The following is a 17,232-nucleotide window of genomic DNA, read 5'->3' as shown; positions in this document are numbered from 1 at the left end:
GATCCGTTTGAGATGTCAGAAAATAAACCTTTATACACAAGAGGTTAATGTAGATATCTCCGAGCAGCTTGTTGTAATACAAGCAGAAAGGATGTAAGTTTCAAATGAGTGGAGGTTTGCAGACTTCAGCCACATGGCGGCGCTAATGTGCATGGTAACAAAAGTGTGGTCACGTCACAACAGCGCACACAGTATGTCGTACGGTATGCGAAATTTTCGAGTATTAATGCATGCTACTGTTACCATGCAGCTGAAGACTGTAAACCTCCACTCAGTCGAAACTTACATCCTTTCTGCTTATATTACAACAAGCTGCTCGGAGATATCTACATTAACCTCTTGTGTATAAAGGTTTATTTTCTGACATCTCAAACGGATCAGCCAGTGTTGCACTGTACGTCTCTGAATAATGGAAAGAGATATTCGAGTATAAGCACTACAAAACTATGCACTTCCAGCACTACTACTACTAATAATAAAATAGGTGTAAAAATTTCTCCGTTCTCAAAGAATCAATACTTATGACGCCTATTACCTTATTAGAGCATAAACTGGACTTGTAACAGACCCTTACAAACCCAACAGATGCTTTCTTCACTCGTACGAAATAAGACAAAAAAATATGGACTTACATTTTGTCGAATTGAAAAAAAATCTCACTGGCAAGTCGTAATGGTGTAACAAAGTTTGAAAAAATGCAGTCACGCAAACGATGAGCGTATATTATTATTATTATTATTATTATTATTATTATTATTATTATTATTATTATTATTTTCTCTCTGGACTGGTAAAAGTGGATAGCACACAGGTGCGTTCTAGGTAGAGGCAGAATACACTATAAAATATTTCGTAATTACGATTTGTAACCTTCATTTTAGAAGGTGTTACAAGACAATAAATGTTATCGTTGGACGGAGGGTCATTTTAAGATAAATTTGCATTTAGCACTTCGGTCTCTCCAGAGACTGCTCTCAATTCAAAATTTTATTCTATTTTTTTTTTCAAAATTTCGGCTACTCCCCTGAGTACGCCAGTGACGCAAACAAGAAATACTGACTTTACTGTCCATTTTTTTAAAAAAAAACTAATTACAGACTGTGCTGAAAAACAGACATTTTTTATTTTATTTTACTCGCGATTTTCTACCCCTGTACCAAGATATTAAGGACCGAAAACTGACAAAAACTGCATCTTGACACTTCTTTGTTGGCGCCTAACAATGGAAAGCAATAATGCCCCACCAAATACGTGAATGTTTGTAAGCCCTATACTAACAGTATATGAAAACTGAAGTTCGGGACGTTGTTGCCTTCCAAAGATACAGCACTCCGAACTTACTCATATTTCACTATTCATGACTAACGAACGGTCTGAACTTGAACTTTGACATTTTCTACAGGGATGGAAAGTTTCAAGGTCCAAAAATTGGACAATATTCATTTCTCATGACCTACTTCAACATATGAAAAAAATCACGGAGATCAAAAAATACAACTATCCAAATATAACTTTTTTGTTCGAATTTCAAAATAAAGGCTTTTAAAAACCGTCATAACGGTAGTTGGATGGATAGCAGCGAACATTGGCGGTCTTAGACCGTAATTTCGTTTATAGTGTACATTTCAATATAAACAACATTCTCTACATGCTATAAAAATTTCTTGCAAAATCCCAGTACAGTTAAATTTACAACTGAGCAGTAATTTCTCGGAGGAAAAATCTTCCTACATTAACAGAATCGAAACTATGCAGTCAATGTTTCATTTCCCCTGCACAAACATTCCCTTGCAATTAGACAGAGAACTTGACATTGACTTATTTGTTCTCACAACACGTGAAAGAGTGTTTTGAAATATACCTGTCGTAGAGAACCATGCAGTGACGTCATTATAAAAACATGCACTTAGTTTTTACTTAAGACAGCTCATGTTGTAATTAGCTTATTTCGTGCATTTTTCAGCCTGAGAAATAACACATTGGAACAAATGTGCTTTTTTTGAGTACACTCGCCTCGCTTAGTCACGGGCGTAGCTAGGCTGGGACAGCCGGGGCGGTGCCCCAAGGAAAGTGGCCTCGAAAGGGGGATGTTAATAATCTTTCACTTGCAGAAATTTATTAAGACAGAGTATTAAGAATGCGTACATTTAATTCACAATTTTACCCCGGTTGGGCGGGCTGACTTCATGATTTTCCTTTCTTGAAACTTTAAATAGGTCAGAAAATTCCAGAAGACCCTTGTCAAGGGGTCGCCAGAACAATCGCAAAAGAGTTTAAGCGCGAAAGCGAAATTTTCGCGGATAATCCGTTTCGCGGTTGTTCCTTTCGCGCTTCATGTCCAAGTTTGGTTTCGAGGTGCTTATTCCTTCGCGTTGATTCCGTTCGCGCTTAATTAGTTTCGCGTTTAAACCTTTAGCGCTTGCTCCTTCGCGATAGTCCGTTTCGCGCTTAATCTCTTCACGGTTATTCCACCACTCCGTGTCAAATGTATTTGATACTATTTGGTATTTATGGAAAAAAATATTATTAACTATTATTAATTGTAATACAGCGCATAATTCCCCTAATCGTTATCTCGTCGCTCTACTTAGAAACAAAAAATACAGCACCATGTTAACGACAAAGCGTTAAATTAAACTATTGGGTTAATCTGTCAGAACAATAGAATTCACAAGACACGACAAATAATAATAATAATATTTAACAAATAAAGAAGTGAAAAAGAGAACCACAAGCCACAAAAAAAAAAATGCAACATGGACAACGCATTTCCACATAGAGGAAAAGCTTATATGAATCCTCTATTAAATAGTAGTAATAATTTAGTTCAAACTGGGATGGCAATGTAGTGAAATATGTAACGTACTGGAACGGTCCGTTGCCATTCCTGACGCGACGGAACGGGAAGGTTCCAAACATCCACGAACCCAAACGCTATTTCGGTCCGCTCCGGTCCATTTCGAGCCTTGGTTATAAAACTAAATTAGCAAATTTTGCAGACTGCAGTTATCTGGAGACTGCGTCTCTCCACAAACAACCCTTCATTTATGCAAGGACAAAATCGAAATTCTTGCAAATCTGAAAAATCGTAATGGGTTCACATTAAAATATTATATAGTTCGAGGTGGGCTCATGTTCCTCTTGACCCCCTACCTTGAGAACGGGTCTGGAATTTTGTTAATTTTGCAGTAATTATGGTTAATTTTGGACTGGAATTCGAATTCTCCTATCCCTAATACATGTGACAGCATCCCACTATGCAACATTCAATGAATCTGGTGAACGTAGCTGTTCCTTCGGTGAGTGGTCACTTTGTGATGTTCTTGTCGAAACGAGATGTTCGGTCAAAGCTAAACGGTTGACTCTTTCAGCACAATCCTGAGCAGAGCGAAGTAGGCGTCGCTTGAAAAGGGGCGGGGGTGGAGAGGGGGGGCAGGCAGAAGACAAAAAGCTGTCCTCTCACATCATATCTTGTCTTTTGACAGTCACAGTGTGACTCCTTTTGTTTCAGAAAATGGCTAGATGCGCAAGGGGGGAAATCCCACACGAGCGACACACACAACGTCCTCCTCCACCGTGCAAGAACAACAAAGGCCAGTATGATTGCCCAGTCATAAGCCGAGAGAGCGAAAAAAAAGCTCACACTTCCCCACATTTGGCCCCATCTAAACACATCCTTTTACCTCCCTCCCCCCCAACCCACCGGAAAAGCCAAAGAAAGAAAAGAAGAAAAAAGACAAGTGCAGAGTAGGAGGGGAGGAAGGGAATTGCCGGATCTATTCTGTAGCCACGGACACAACCCGAGCGCTCGTGCTTTGCTCCGAGATTTCGTGAGCGTTCCCGTCTTGCATCTATTGTTCTGCTGTTCTGCTCCACCAACTGGCGATGGGATAAACAAAAAAAGGACGTGGAGAGCGAGAGAGAGAGGGAGAGAGGGGGAAGACTATTAGAAAAGATTCCAAAGACATTATATAGTACACAGACTGTACATTCTCTTCCTGGTGATACACGAAAAAGGCACTAAAATCGTTTCCTTTTTTAAGAGCGCCATCTATGGTTCACCAGCAGCACCACCGAGGTTCACGATGCGTCCATTAACTCTGTAATCTTTTTGTTTCTTTGTCATCCGAAGAAAATAATTACTGCGAGCGAGTGTGTAATAAAATTCAGGATGTCAAGGTATCTCACGATCAGACAAAGACCAGTATCTCTTTCGGTACAAGTGCGGATTGATATAATCACCCTTTAAGGCTTGGATGGACCTTTGGCCGACCCGCTGTGATATTTCAAATTCTGAACGATTACAGTTACTTAGAAGTCTTCTATAGCATTCGCGTGAATTTATATGCGGTTTGATTTCGCTGTTTTCTGGATATCTGTGATGGAAAATAGACTTAGGTAGAGTCAGATTATTTTCATAACAACTCCAGTTGACCGCGCGAGTCCAGTTAGTGAGCCTACCAACAGTCAAGAGCGCTAGCAACAGGGATAGCGATAGGTGCTGGGTAGAGATGACGCCAGCGGCTCGTTTGTTGATTGGCTGCTCCGGGACTTCTGACTCGCTCCAAAGCTGCCAATGCAAAACAGCCAGAGATGTTACGAAAGTAATCTCACTCTAGCAACGAATCTTTTGTGAAAAGTAGAAAGAAAGGAAAGAATGAAGAAAAGTAGATGGAAGGGCAGAAAGAGATAAGAAGAATGAAAGAAAAGTAGAAATAAAGAGAAGAAAGTAGAGAGAGAAGTAGAAAAAAGAAGAGAATAGTAGAAGTGGTGGAAAGGTTGTGAGAGAAAAAGTAGAAAGAAGGAAAAGAGAGAGAAAATTAGAAAGAATGAAGGAGAGAGAGAGGAAGTAGAATGAGAGGGAGAAAGTATAAACAAAGGAAGAGAGATAAAAGTAGGAGCAAAGAAAGATACGTGAGAGAGAAAGATAGAAGAATGAAGAACGAGGTAGGAAAGTAAAAAAAAGGAAGAAACTTCTTTATTGAAGCTCGGCCGATTAACAAACGATGACAAGGAGGGTCCCGGGTTCGAATCGGGTGTTCTTTGTGAGTGTCCCTTCATCAATTTCATCATATCATCACTCATCTTCAGCCAAAAGTAACAGAAGACCGAAGTAAAATAAACCAATGAAAAACAATGGAAACGCCGATCTGAGCTGCAGGCTATGCAAATGCAACTTTTTGGAAGGTTGCCTATATCGCAGGATAAACTTTTCTATGTAGGGGATAGGGAATCAAGTTGCAGAATGGGAACGCTAAAAATAACTCTACTGATGTATAGTATTATGTCAAATGTGTTATGTTAAATGAAAATTTAGCAAACTGTCACGAAAATTATATAAGGCTTTAATCCAGTGGCGGCGATTGGGGTCCAAAACGGGGGGGGGGCAAGGTGCCTTGATACATAAGATTTAGCATAGTACGAGAGCGAAAGTGGCAAAAGTGGGGGACAACTGCCCCCCCTCGGTCACCTAATCCCCGCCACTGCTCAAATCCAAGTAGCGGAACATAACATCATCATGACATGACGCCAGAATTCGTCCGTCACCTGTAAGCAAAATACTAGCGGTAAGCTAAAAAGTGCAATAGCAGCTTTATTCAGTGGCGCCAACTTAAATGGATTCTTGGGGGCCCAAGCCCACTGAATAATTTGTCGCGTTATTATTATCATTTATTTGTTATCGTGATTCGTTGGTTGGCTGGTTCGGTGTTTTAAGTCCACTTTATGCACAGTAAGCTAATCGGGACTGGACCTACAGTTTAAAGTGTGGTTCCGCTTATCGTGAATCGTGGCGGATTGCTTATTGAATTCAGTAAATAACATATTTTTTATATAAAATTAGTAAGGATGCATTGTAGGTGTGCATTTATATCATGATACATAGAATGGAGATTTGTTAGATATTTTTGTGTTTCAGCCCGTCCTTTGTTTTTCAAAAGTTGATGTTTCTGCTCTTCATGTCCAGATACATGCAATGTTTATTTATTTATTGACCGAAATATAACAAGTATATACCCATTTCCCTCATTCGTCATAGGCCTTGAGCCAGGCAAGTTGTCGGTACCACTCGGTGGACGGGTTCTAATATGATTTTTTTGTTAGGTTGGGATGCCTAGAGATGGAAAATAGGTGTTAGCATGTCATAGCTCTGCCTTCTGTGTGTTATCACTCCATTTCCCAGATACCTTGATGTAAATAGAAAGTTGTGATAATTTTTAATATTTTGACTTTTACTATTAGAAATGACAATTACAGTAATTCTGAGCTAAATAAATAATGATGATGATAATAATTAAGATTATAATAATCACACCAATTAAAATATGTGAATATTTTAACAATATAATTGAGGGGATTTAGCACCATTACTGGATTCAATTGGCAATTTGCCCGTCATTAATGCCGATATACAAGTATATCTGAATGAACAAATGAAGTGGGAAGCTGTGAGAATGACAGTAGCAGTCCATGGACAGTGTAAGAGTTCATTGAGGAACGTGGGCAAGTTGTACAATGCCTCTAAAGTGCGATTTACCTGAATCAATGGCGTGGAGAGCCATAGGAAGGATGGAAGCTGGACAGACAGAGGTCTCAAAGTGCCATTTCTCGCCTGTAGATTCGGTTCCAAACAACTGGAAATGTGCGACGAAGGCAAGGTCAAGGCCGTCCGCGAGCAACAGCAGCAAGAGACAACGGGTACCTCTTGTAAATAACCGATTGAAACACGACAGAATGCAACGAAACTACAACATGCCATTCTCACAGCAATAGGGCGCAGGTGTCATCTCAAACTGTCTACAATCGCCTTCTTAAATATGGCCTCTATGCATATAGACTCATGGTGTGTGTTCCATCACCGTACAGCTTTCAGTCCGTAGAAACTTGGCTGAGGAACATCGCAATTGGGGCCACAATGAATGGGGTTGAGTCGCGGTTCAGCCTCCAGCCTTACAATAGACGTACCTTATCTGGAGGGAATGTGGAACACGATATAACCCTGCTTTTGTGCAAGAAACATTCTAAAATGGAGGTGGTGGACTGATGGTGTGGGCTGGAAACAAAATTGTGGGACATACGGACATCCACGTCATCGAAAATTGTAGTTTGACGGCCCTTAGATATGAGGACGAGAAGCTCAGACCTCTTGGCATGCCGTGCACAGATGTAATAGGGGATCGTTTCCATTTCATCGGTGATAATGCTCGTCCTCACAGCGTTCTGTTAGTGCACAACGTGCCCGATGACGAGGGAATAGAGAGCATGGAGTGGCCGGCGTGATTACGGGACTTAATCCCATAGAGAATGTCTGGGATGCACTTGGCAAACGCATTCTAGGTAGAATGGCACCTCCCTCAACTCTTCAAGAGCTGAAATTGCCCAAAGTGAAGATTTCGATGAATCCTCCAAGCTCTCATCGATCACCTCATCGAGCCCACGCCACACAGATGTGCAGTGTTGCCGTTCGATATCACACACCATACTAGGGGAGAGTTACTACTGTGACTCTGTGTATTTCTGAGCTGTTGTATTGATACATACATTGCTCTATAGTGGCGCACATCGTGTGAGCATTGGTTCAAGCAACTGTAGGGTCTTTCTGTTACCTGTGTTCATCCATACTCTACTGTATCTGTTCTCTGAATGTTCATTCAGTTGCATAAACATGGTTTTCGTCTAGTTCTTTATGTTCCTCTCTTGATCCAAGAAGAAGCCAGTGGATAGTAATGGCAGATCAATTATCAGACAATGCACTATTTGGTCGAATTATTGTGACAGCACAGGATCGGAATCTTCAAATGGGCTTTCTCTTAGAACCATTAACATGGTCATTAGAGACATACTTGCAGAAAAATGTTATCCCCCTGAGGAAATATCTGGAAATTTAGGCGAGGTCTATCTGCCTTGTGCATTGCTTTGCGGAAGAAAATAGGAGTCCACGAATCGATGTATGTTTGATACGTACAATGAGCCGTCTATAAAGTACACCGAAAGAACAAACACGTGAGAAGAACTCGGGCATTAATCACAGCGCATATCATCTTCCCAGATTGTCAGAAAGTGAAGGAAATCTCTAAGTCACGTAACGAATAAAACAACTCTAATTGCATTTCTTGTTAACGAATGTAGGAAACCAGAGCATTTTGTAAATCTTTTGAATAAAACACTTCGCCAACTGTGGATATAAATTATGCAAAATCTCATCTGAAGCGAGTCCCAAAGTGCTCAATCTTAACAGTAAACATGAAAAAGATATGGTAATTTGTCGGTGAATACTGCTGCTGCTAATGAGAGGCTCAGATGACGCAGATGTGTGTATTATGTGTTTGAGATTCCATGAAAGAATCATTGTTAAATTGTTTCTGAAATATAGTACCCCATGATGGTTCTTGGCATTAGGAAAATAACTTCAATTCTTATTAAAAATGTTTGTTTAGATATGATAAGTCTCCATATGCATTTACAGGAAAAGGAAAAGTAAGTGCATTGAAAATCCTGTCAACAGACAAACACAGGAAATATTTTCGCAGCCTCGGAGATCAAAGGGATCTCAATGAAAAAGTAATGGGCAAATTGTAGTTCTCGTGCTTACTGTATGCTCCAAAATCTTCCGTACATTATGTGAATGACGTGGCACAGAAGGGTGAGATAGACATTTATCAACTTGCACCTTAAAGGAACTGTCTCAAGAAACATGCAAGCCGCTATAAGCAAGAGATGTCTTCTGAATGATCCATGTACATCTAGTCCACGTGGGAGAAGGTGGACATTGAAAAAACACGATGGAGCAGAGCAGCTGGTAGTGGATAGGATAGATTGGCAGGCAGCATATCAAACTGTGTTGGATCTACTACCTTACAACTCCATTAGAAACCGCCTCACTGATGGTGCTGTGGTAGCGTCATCGCCTTGTAATCAAGGTGTCCCAGGTTGAATACCAGGTGGAGGCACATAGTGTTTCGGACCTCACTTTAAACTGTAGGTCAAGTCCAAATTAGGCTTACTGTGCATAAAGTGGACTTGAATCACCAAATCAATCAACCAACCAATCCATTCGAAACTACAAACTGCGTCTTCTGACACCTATAATTATTGAAAATTGTAAGTTTTACTTTCATCTATGCCAGTATATAGGCAATATAATAAAGTTTTATTATTATTGTAAGGATTATATTAATATTATTACACTTAATAATTATAATTGTTATAAAGTAATATTCAATTTAATAAGTCTGTTAAAATTAAATTTATTTATTCAAATATTGTGATGAATTTATATGCTATTTATAAAAAAATATGAAAAACTAATATTTTTCGGCTGTTGCTAATTCAATAATATTGGATAAAAACAAAGAGTTATGACATGCTATCACACATTTTCCAGCTCCAGGCATCCAGACCTTGGAAAAAAATCATATGAGAACCCGTCCCCCCGAGTGGTACCGACGCCTTAATTTGAAGTCCTGGCTCATGAACTACCATGACAAAAACTGAAACAAGACCAAACCAATATACCAAGGATTGATTCTACACAAAAGTATGTCATACAAATACAACAAATAACAACTACATACAAATACAAATCTTAAATTCCTGTTTAACATTTGCAATGTATACATTTATTCCTGCAGGCACTGAAAGTTTTTTGTTTTAAAACTCGATTCACATATGAAAAAGTAAATACTAGCTTTTATTTTCGTTCAGTGCGTATTATTATTATTATTATTACATGAGTTCATTAGACCGTTCATGTGTATATTCACAAAAAATAACTACATTGAAATGAATAATACACACAACGCCATCTCTTGAGCATATTTACGTGTACGGAACAGGGTTTGGACTGTTAACGTATCAAAATACGTTCCCCCTTAGCTTAGAGGTTGAAATTCGGAAAATCCATTTCTTAGTGGACTTTGCCCCTTCCTTTGTGAGTTTATGTTCATAAATTTGATCTTATCATCGCTCATCGCCGCGATTAGCCACAAGTGCCAGAAAAGCGACGATAAATAACAACAAATGAAATGAGGTCCCGAATGTCTAAACTCATTCCCACCCGGGGAAAAAGGAAAAAGGAAATTTCCTTCCTCCGAGAACTAACACACTCATGGTTATTATAATACCCTTTGTCAAAAATTTAATCCATTTTTAAAAATACACTAAACAAGAGATTCAACGTGATAATATTGTAGTCAAGGGAAAAAATAATAGTATGCAAATTGGAAATCGCTATTTTCATTCATTTTTATTCAACATCCTGGGCTGTTTTCAGTGGTAAGTATTCTGTTGATATTAAGCAGATATTGTCCTCTGCTAATTGGCCTTTTTGTTTCAATTCATGATAATCACATTGTGGAAAACATCGAATGAAAATTGTGATGTATAATTCGCATACTATTACTTATGTCGTTGGGTGTACGCGCAATATATAATATACGTAAACCTATTAATACATTTTATTGCTAGACCGAGAACGTGACAGGTATAAAAATTCGAGACGAAAGCGAGACAACGACAAGTCTTGCCTTATTTCATCTGCATACCATCCCAATATTATATGCCGGTCGACAAGATGTAAATTTAAGCAAACAGTAATCGTCTTACTAACTTTCCTTTGTCATCGTTATATGGATGTGAAGGAATAGCAAAAAAAAACACGATTGCCGTGTGGAAGTGGGAGAGAAATGGCGGCCAATCCAAGATGGCGGATGGTGACTTGAAACGACGACTATATCTCTAGAAGCAAGGGCCCGATTTCAATGTTCTTTTTTTATCAAAGCTCAAAATGTGAGCTATATTTATCGACATCGTTGGTAGCCGGACAATTGAGATGGCGGACAATTGCGATGACAGACAATTGCCATGAACACAGAAGTGAAAGGGCGGGTGGACAATTGCGATGACATTTTAAATCGTCTATCAAATTGAAGGGTGACTTGACACCCCGTACAACACCTCTTACAAGAGAATTATGTGAAATATTGATGTTTTCGGCTGGGAATTTAGCTCAATCAAGTTTTTGAACATGGGCTAGAGCCAACCTTTTGACGTGTCCCGTTTCCTCATATGTGCGAATACACTTCCCAACTCTCGTCGATTTTAATGTCACGCTTCTTCCTTTTCTGACCTTCTAGATTAAGTTCCATCTGCATCTACTTGATGTTGGTGTCTGCTTGGCTCTTGAGGCAGGCCAGAACATCATGAATTTTTGGATGCGGTCTTCCAAGCCACCTATTTATTTTGTTGTTCCAACCTTCTACAGCATTATTAGTTCTGTGGCGCCTTTCGTTAGGTTAGGTTAGGCCCCGATCGTCGAAATTGTCCTACCATTAACTTGTAAAATGACCTTCACCGTCAAAACCATCGCAATTGTCCGTGATTTTGGCAATTGTCAGTGATGTGCGTCTACGCGTAAACAACGATAGTCTACATTCTACACGTAGACTATTTTATACACGTAGGTTACGTAATCTATGTAACAACATGGCGAAAGATGATAACTTAGCACAGGGCGCCGTGGAATTAAAAGAAAATTATACTGCGTATCAGTTGCTGACGTGTAAGGATAACTTTTCATACTTTTTTTTCCAAATTCGAACAATTTCTCACCTAGGAAAAGAACCTAACGTAGGAAATATTTTAGTGTTTTATGGGGAAAAGACCACTCTTGGCTCACGACTGCCATCTGTTGTTGTTTTTGCATACTATTTATCTTCTTCCATAGTTGATGGAAGAGAATAGAAATTTTGTTGTAAATAGGATTCTTTTCAGTTCGTTAGGAACCAATATAGTTGAAAATGTCACTTTCCTTTCATGAAAGTCTTGAAAATTAATTTTAATGCACTTTAGATTGTCTACGTAGTCTATGTAAACTACAACCCAATGTAATCTACGCGTATATTACGTGTAGACAACGCATGTAGACGTAAACTTATAGTCTACGGCACATCACTGGCAATTGTCGTAGGTTCTTAAGAAATGACGGATTGTAAAAAAATTTACAAGACAATGACGTTTTGAAGCATCAGGGTGGAAGTGGGAGCGACGATTACACATTCCGCCGTCCTCTCAGTGATGTGCGTGCGTCTACGCGCGAACAACTATTCTCTACATTCTACGTGTAGACAATGTAAACTATGTAATCTACGCCGATGACGTAATCAACGTAGACAACATGGCGCTCGGCGTTCTCATCGTTCTAGAAGCAGCAACCAGCATCAGCAGGTGGACATGGAGAGCGTGAAGTAGTCCACTGTCCAGAAATAAAGTGTTTTAAGTATTTATTTACGTTCAACCAATTCGCTACGTATTAATTGAACTGCAAAATGAACTTGCCGCGACACACCCAAAAGCGATGTCCGTAGAATGACAATATTTGTTTTACTTCTATTTCCACCATTTCACACATGGAAAAATCTGCTTTAAAGACACACGCATTTTCCTAAGCAGTAACAAGGGAGAAAAAACTACCCTTCCCTTTTGCCAGTGTAAAAAATAATGTCAGTTTTCATTATGGCTGTCATTTGTTTTTGTTTTCCGGTATTCCCTTTTTCCCTCGTTAGTGAAAATTCGATAACTTCGATTACGTCGAACTGTCTCAAGTCGGTTATAGGCCCAGACCGACATGTTTGAAGAAAAAAATACTTTCTCTTTTAAAGAACACCGGGATTTATTTCTTCCCTGTTGTTTGCATTGTCAACAGTAAATAATAACAATAAATAACCTGTGGCTCTACAGCCCGTAAGGGCCTTGGCCTATCTCCCGGCTGCAAGTCTTCTTCCATCAATCCTAGAGGTGTGGAGATCTTCAACCAGTAATGGGGTGACGTGGGGTCAGCCGTTATAGGAGATATCCGTGACCGGATTACGCTACTCACTCGTAGCTCCCCAATTGCCTCACGATGGTGGGTTGCCACCGGTCCTATACACAGGCCGAGAACCCAGAGACTGAACCCAGGCGGACTCGAACCCATGCCGTCCCGCAGTCGGAATCGAAAGCACAGCGCCTTAGACCGCACAGCCACGGAGGAGGACATTGTCTTCAGCAGCTATGTAAACTATACGCCGTAATCTTCGTGTAGACGCGTAGGCAACGCATGTAGACGTAAACTGTACATCACGACAGCGCAAGAGAGAACAGGACAGGGGTGCCCCCCCCCAAAGGGCGCGTCCTCCCCAGATCATGTCATGATGCCCACATAAAGTATTTAATTACGACAGCGTGTCCACTGCATCCTACTGAAAGTCACTTTCTTAGCTTTACTGCACACTTTACTTAGTCTACCTCCCCCCCCCAAAAAAAAATTATTCCTTTTCTTCTAACAGATTATAAATATAGTGCACCTATACTCTGTCTCAGGAACCTCTGAAGCGACCAAACGAAAGCAAGTCTGCGTAAGTGGTAACTCGAGAGGGCTCGACCAATGCAGAAGTGCGAGGAAACGGGATTTCGCGGAGGGGGAAAAGCGACTGCAGCTACCAGCGTTTGGAGCAGCATGTACTGCTTCGCTCCTCCCCTTCTCTACCTTTATGCGCGGTCTTACTCCAGAGATTCCATGGATAGAGTATATAGTAGCAAAAGTTGACTTGGAACAAGTTGAATAAATGAATTAGTAAAGAATATATTCTGATTCAACCTCCCCTTACCTACACATATTGCAGCATTGTCTAAACTTTTTACATAAACTTTAGAAAAATGTATACATGTTGAATTTTATATATTTTTAAGAAAAATCCCCCAAAAGTCCAACAGTTTTGTCCAAATATGTATTTCTTCACGATATTTTGCGGTATGTTAAATACAACCTCCCTCCCCTGCTCCCTTCCGTCCCCACTTACTCTTGTCTGGCGCCGTCACAGCGCCCCCAGGGAGCATTAACAAAGCACCACCCCTCACCACTCTTACCAGATCAAGTTTCTCTTGTCCATTGATCACCATCGCAACACATCCTCATGTAACAATCCACGCTGCAACAATACCTCAGTTTATTATCGGCCCCGATAGCCACGAGCTCACCTGTTACAAGCGCTGGAGGTATTTGTACCGAAGAGCCAAGACATTTCGCATAAGGTTAAAAGTCAAAAGTTACATTCGTAGCACGGCCGCATTGAAATATCGTTAGATGGTAACACTGATTTGTCCTGACATTCTCTTTTGCCTGAGTCACGAGGACCCCTAATGACCCTGAAGAAACGTATGTGAAAGGCACGCACTCGATGAAGATTACAATAGTAATCCTTCTACCCAAATCCAACACCCCCTCCACCTCCCCCACCTCTCGGGGCTTCGGCAGAACCTCCCACCGGGAAACTCCTCCCCCCTCCGCATGTAAAAACATACACGAGAGACCCCCCCTTTCCCCTCCTTCGAAATCGCTCTGCAACCACACACAGGATCTTGCAGAAAGGATAGAAGCATTCTTCTCTTCCTGCACTGCAACCCGGTCGAGATTGTCGAAACAGGAGCGAACAAAGAGGGCGCCAAAAGGTGGGGTTGCTTCAGTTAGCTGTCGACCATCGGAACAACAGCTCGAGGCATCACCGTCTTATTTTACCTGCAAGGTTCAAGCGAGAGGGGAAAGCCTCAGTTGACTTTTGTGCCTCCCGCGCGCGAGTTTTGCCGAAGGATTTTTGCCAAAAAGGCGTTCTTCAGGTGTTTCAACTTAACATTACAGTTTCTTCCCCTTGCACGTTTAAGTTACGTTCTTCCCCCCTTTTTCGCTGACCAAAAATAGTGACTTCTTAGTGTGTGTGTGTGCAGTTATTACGATCTCTGGAACAAAAAAAGAAGGAAGATAAGAAGAAAAAAAGAGGCCATCGCGTGCAGCTATACATGCGTGGGGGGGAGATGCGCACGAATGCGTGGCTTTGTTGTGTCAGTGTGCACGTAAATTCTTGTTGTGTGAAGCAAGGATAATACTCAGCGACGGTTCTTAACCGGAAGTACATTCAATTATCTCAGAAGTTGCTAGGAAGAACTTCCAAAGAGGAGTACGGTTGTGCTTGATGAATGGATTTGCAGTTCCTAAGGTATTGACTGAAATTGCCTTCGGATTGTACCATATCAGTACAGTGCCTTGACACTCTGACCTGATCGACTAGTGTTGGTGACGAGTTAGTTAACTAATATAGTGTATAAATTAGTGATTTCTGAAGAGGAGACAGTGGGATACCTTTCTTCCTGAAGTTGTGGAGGTCCAGGAATATCAGCCCAGAAGATTGAGAAGATAACAGGTAAGCTTTGCTTCTTTCATGTTACACCTTACTGAGATGATGCAGAACAATGTTGCTTGCGATCGTTGACGATTTTAGTGGGCCTAAGGCCAAAGGTCACCGGGGAGCACTTGACGCCTTCAGGAATAAGTTGAAGTTACCTACTTATTCTTCCCTTATTCCTGTTGTTCCTTTCTCTTTTCTTGTTACTTTTTTTTAGTATTGGATCTTCATTCTCGTGTTAGTTCTCTGTTCATGCTTACTACCGCTCTGCTTCATTATTTCCTTTTCTGTTTTTCCCTCCCGTTTACTCTATTTTTTCTTAATTCTCTCTCTATTTCTCTTTCCTCTTTTCTCTCTGCCCTTCACTGTCTTCCTTTCATTCTCTTTCTTTCTCCATCACCTGTCTTTGTCGTTTCTCTCTATATATCTATTCGCCATCTGTAATTCTCTTTCTCTTGACTCACTACTAATCTCTCTCCTTAAAAAGTTTTTCTTATGATGACGTAAACCAATAAATCAAGACACAATTTTCTGCAATATCGTCACACATTTCAGATGAAACTTTAGTTTCTCATCTCTCATTCTTAATAAAATTATAAAGCTGAGTTATCATGCTGTCGTACATTAATTATATGCTACACTTGGCAAGTAACATTTATGTGCCCATTGTTGCAAAATTATCTCTTAACTATAGTTTCATTTATCTAATCACTTAATTTCTCAAGAACGTAAGATACTAACCAGAGCAACAACGTCCTCTGTAGGTTTCGCTAAAAATGGAAATAGAAACTTTTGAGACAATCTTAGCACATGATAAAATAAAAATCCTGTTATTGTTAGCAATGTGTATGTCTTTAATGTTTTCTAAAACTCACGGCTTTTGCAAATGTCCTAGATTTTGGATGCTAGAAATCTTAATTAATATGAATAACATTGTATTACAATGTAGCGTAGCACAGCTAAGTACGTTCAATATGTATACAATATTGCGGAAACAAAGTGTTTATTAATGTGGATTATCTTGTAAAATCTTGAACGAATGCCAGCTGCAGTTTTCGAAAGTATTACAGTTAAATACTACAAATAGGACAAGACCCTCCCAAGAATTATTTTATAAAGCCGCCACTGTTTCCAAGTTCTTGCCGAAATAACTTTTCGAACTTCTTGACTGCGCATGCTTGTGTTGAGATAACTCGCGAATTTACGAAAAGAGATGGCGCTCTTTGTCAGGACATTTTGCATAAAGAAATACACATTTAAGATAAAAGTATTAGCTTGAATTTTTTTTTAGAAAAGAAGGTTTTTTTTCTTGTTCATAAAATACGGACATTTTTGAATCCCTATTATTAATGACTCTCTTCGCTCCTTTCATGATCTTCAGGAGTGTTCACGGAAGGCCAATGACGTTAATAAAATATTAAGTCGTCATCGGAAAAATTCACAGGCCTATGTTCCAATGCGTTTTGACTGGTAATTTTAAATGCTGTCCAGAAGTTCCGAACAAGACACAGCTTGAGAATTGATCTAGAGGCAATGATATTTCTTCTATGTTGTATTGGCAGAAAATCATCGCAACTTTCTTACATCATAGAGTATACATTTTTCTCTCTTACACAGTGTCGTGCTTAGGTTTTCGTAGGGCGGGATTGCATCACGTTTTAGCCCTGCAGCACGTTTTTTCTTTTTTCAGGAATGAGTTGACACACTGGGTAATGGCCCCCAACAACCCACCGCCCCTTCCACAACGCTAAGTCTGAAATGAAGACCCCGGGTTCGAGTTCCGATTGGGCACTGTGTACTGGTTTTGGTTCCACTTGAAGTTGTGAGTTCGGACCGGTTTTGCTTTTCTGTGAACGTGAAGCTTTTGCCTAATACCGACAAATCGAATCAGATATTAAAAACACTGGCACAGATGAAATATTTGAAGCTGGGTAGGAACCCTCTAAAATGTTCAATGTAAATAATACTCCCTCCCACTATGGCAAGAACCATTCTATGCAGTGGCACGAAGAGCGTTGAC

The 17,232-nt window shown here is 40.2% G+C and overlaps 1 protein-coding gene across 3 annotated transcripts in view; it reads left to right on the top strand.

Moving 5' to 3' along the window:
* Positions 1 to 14,472: 14,472 nt before the first annotated feature.
* Positions 14,473 to 17,232, top strand: part of LOC146003283 (protein jim lovell-like) — a 204,396-nt gene continuing 201,636 nt past the window's right edge. For all 3 annotated transcript variants that reach the window (XM_083141517.1, XM_083141518.1, XM_083141511.1), the window contains exon 1: positions 14,473 to 15,230. The gene's annotated coding sequence lies outside the window, so the exon portion shown is untranslated. The remainder of the gene's footprint in view (positions 15,231 to 17,232) is intronic.

This window comes from Lepisma saccharinum, chromosome 20, assembly GCF_977018435.1.
Source record: "Lepisma saccharinum chromosome 20, izLepSacc3.1, whole genome shotgun sequence".
Taxonomy (NCBI): domain Eukaryota; kingdom Metazoa; phylum Arthropoda; class Insecta; order Zygentoma; family Lepismatidae; genus Lepisma; species Lepisma saccharinum.
Note: the sequence above shows the minus strand (reverse complement) of the source record. Positions and strands in the feature narration are given on the sequence as shown.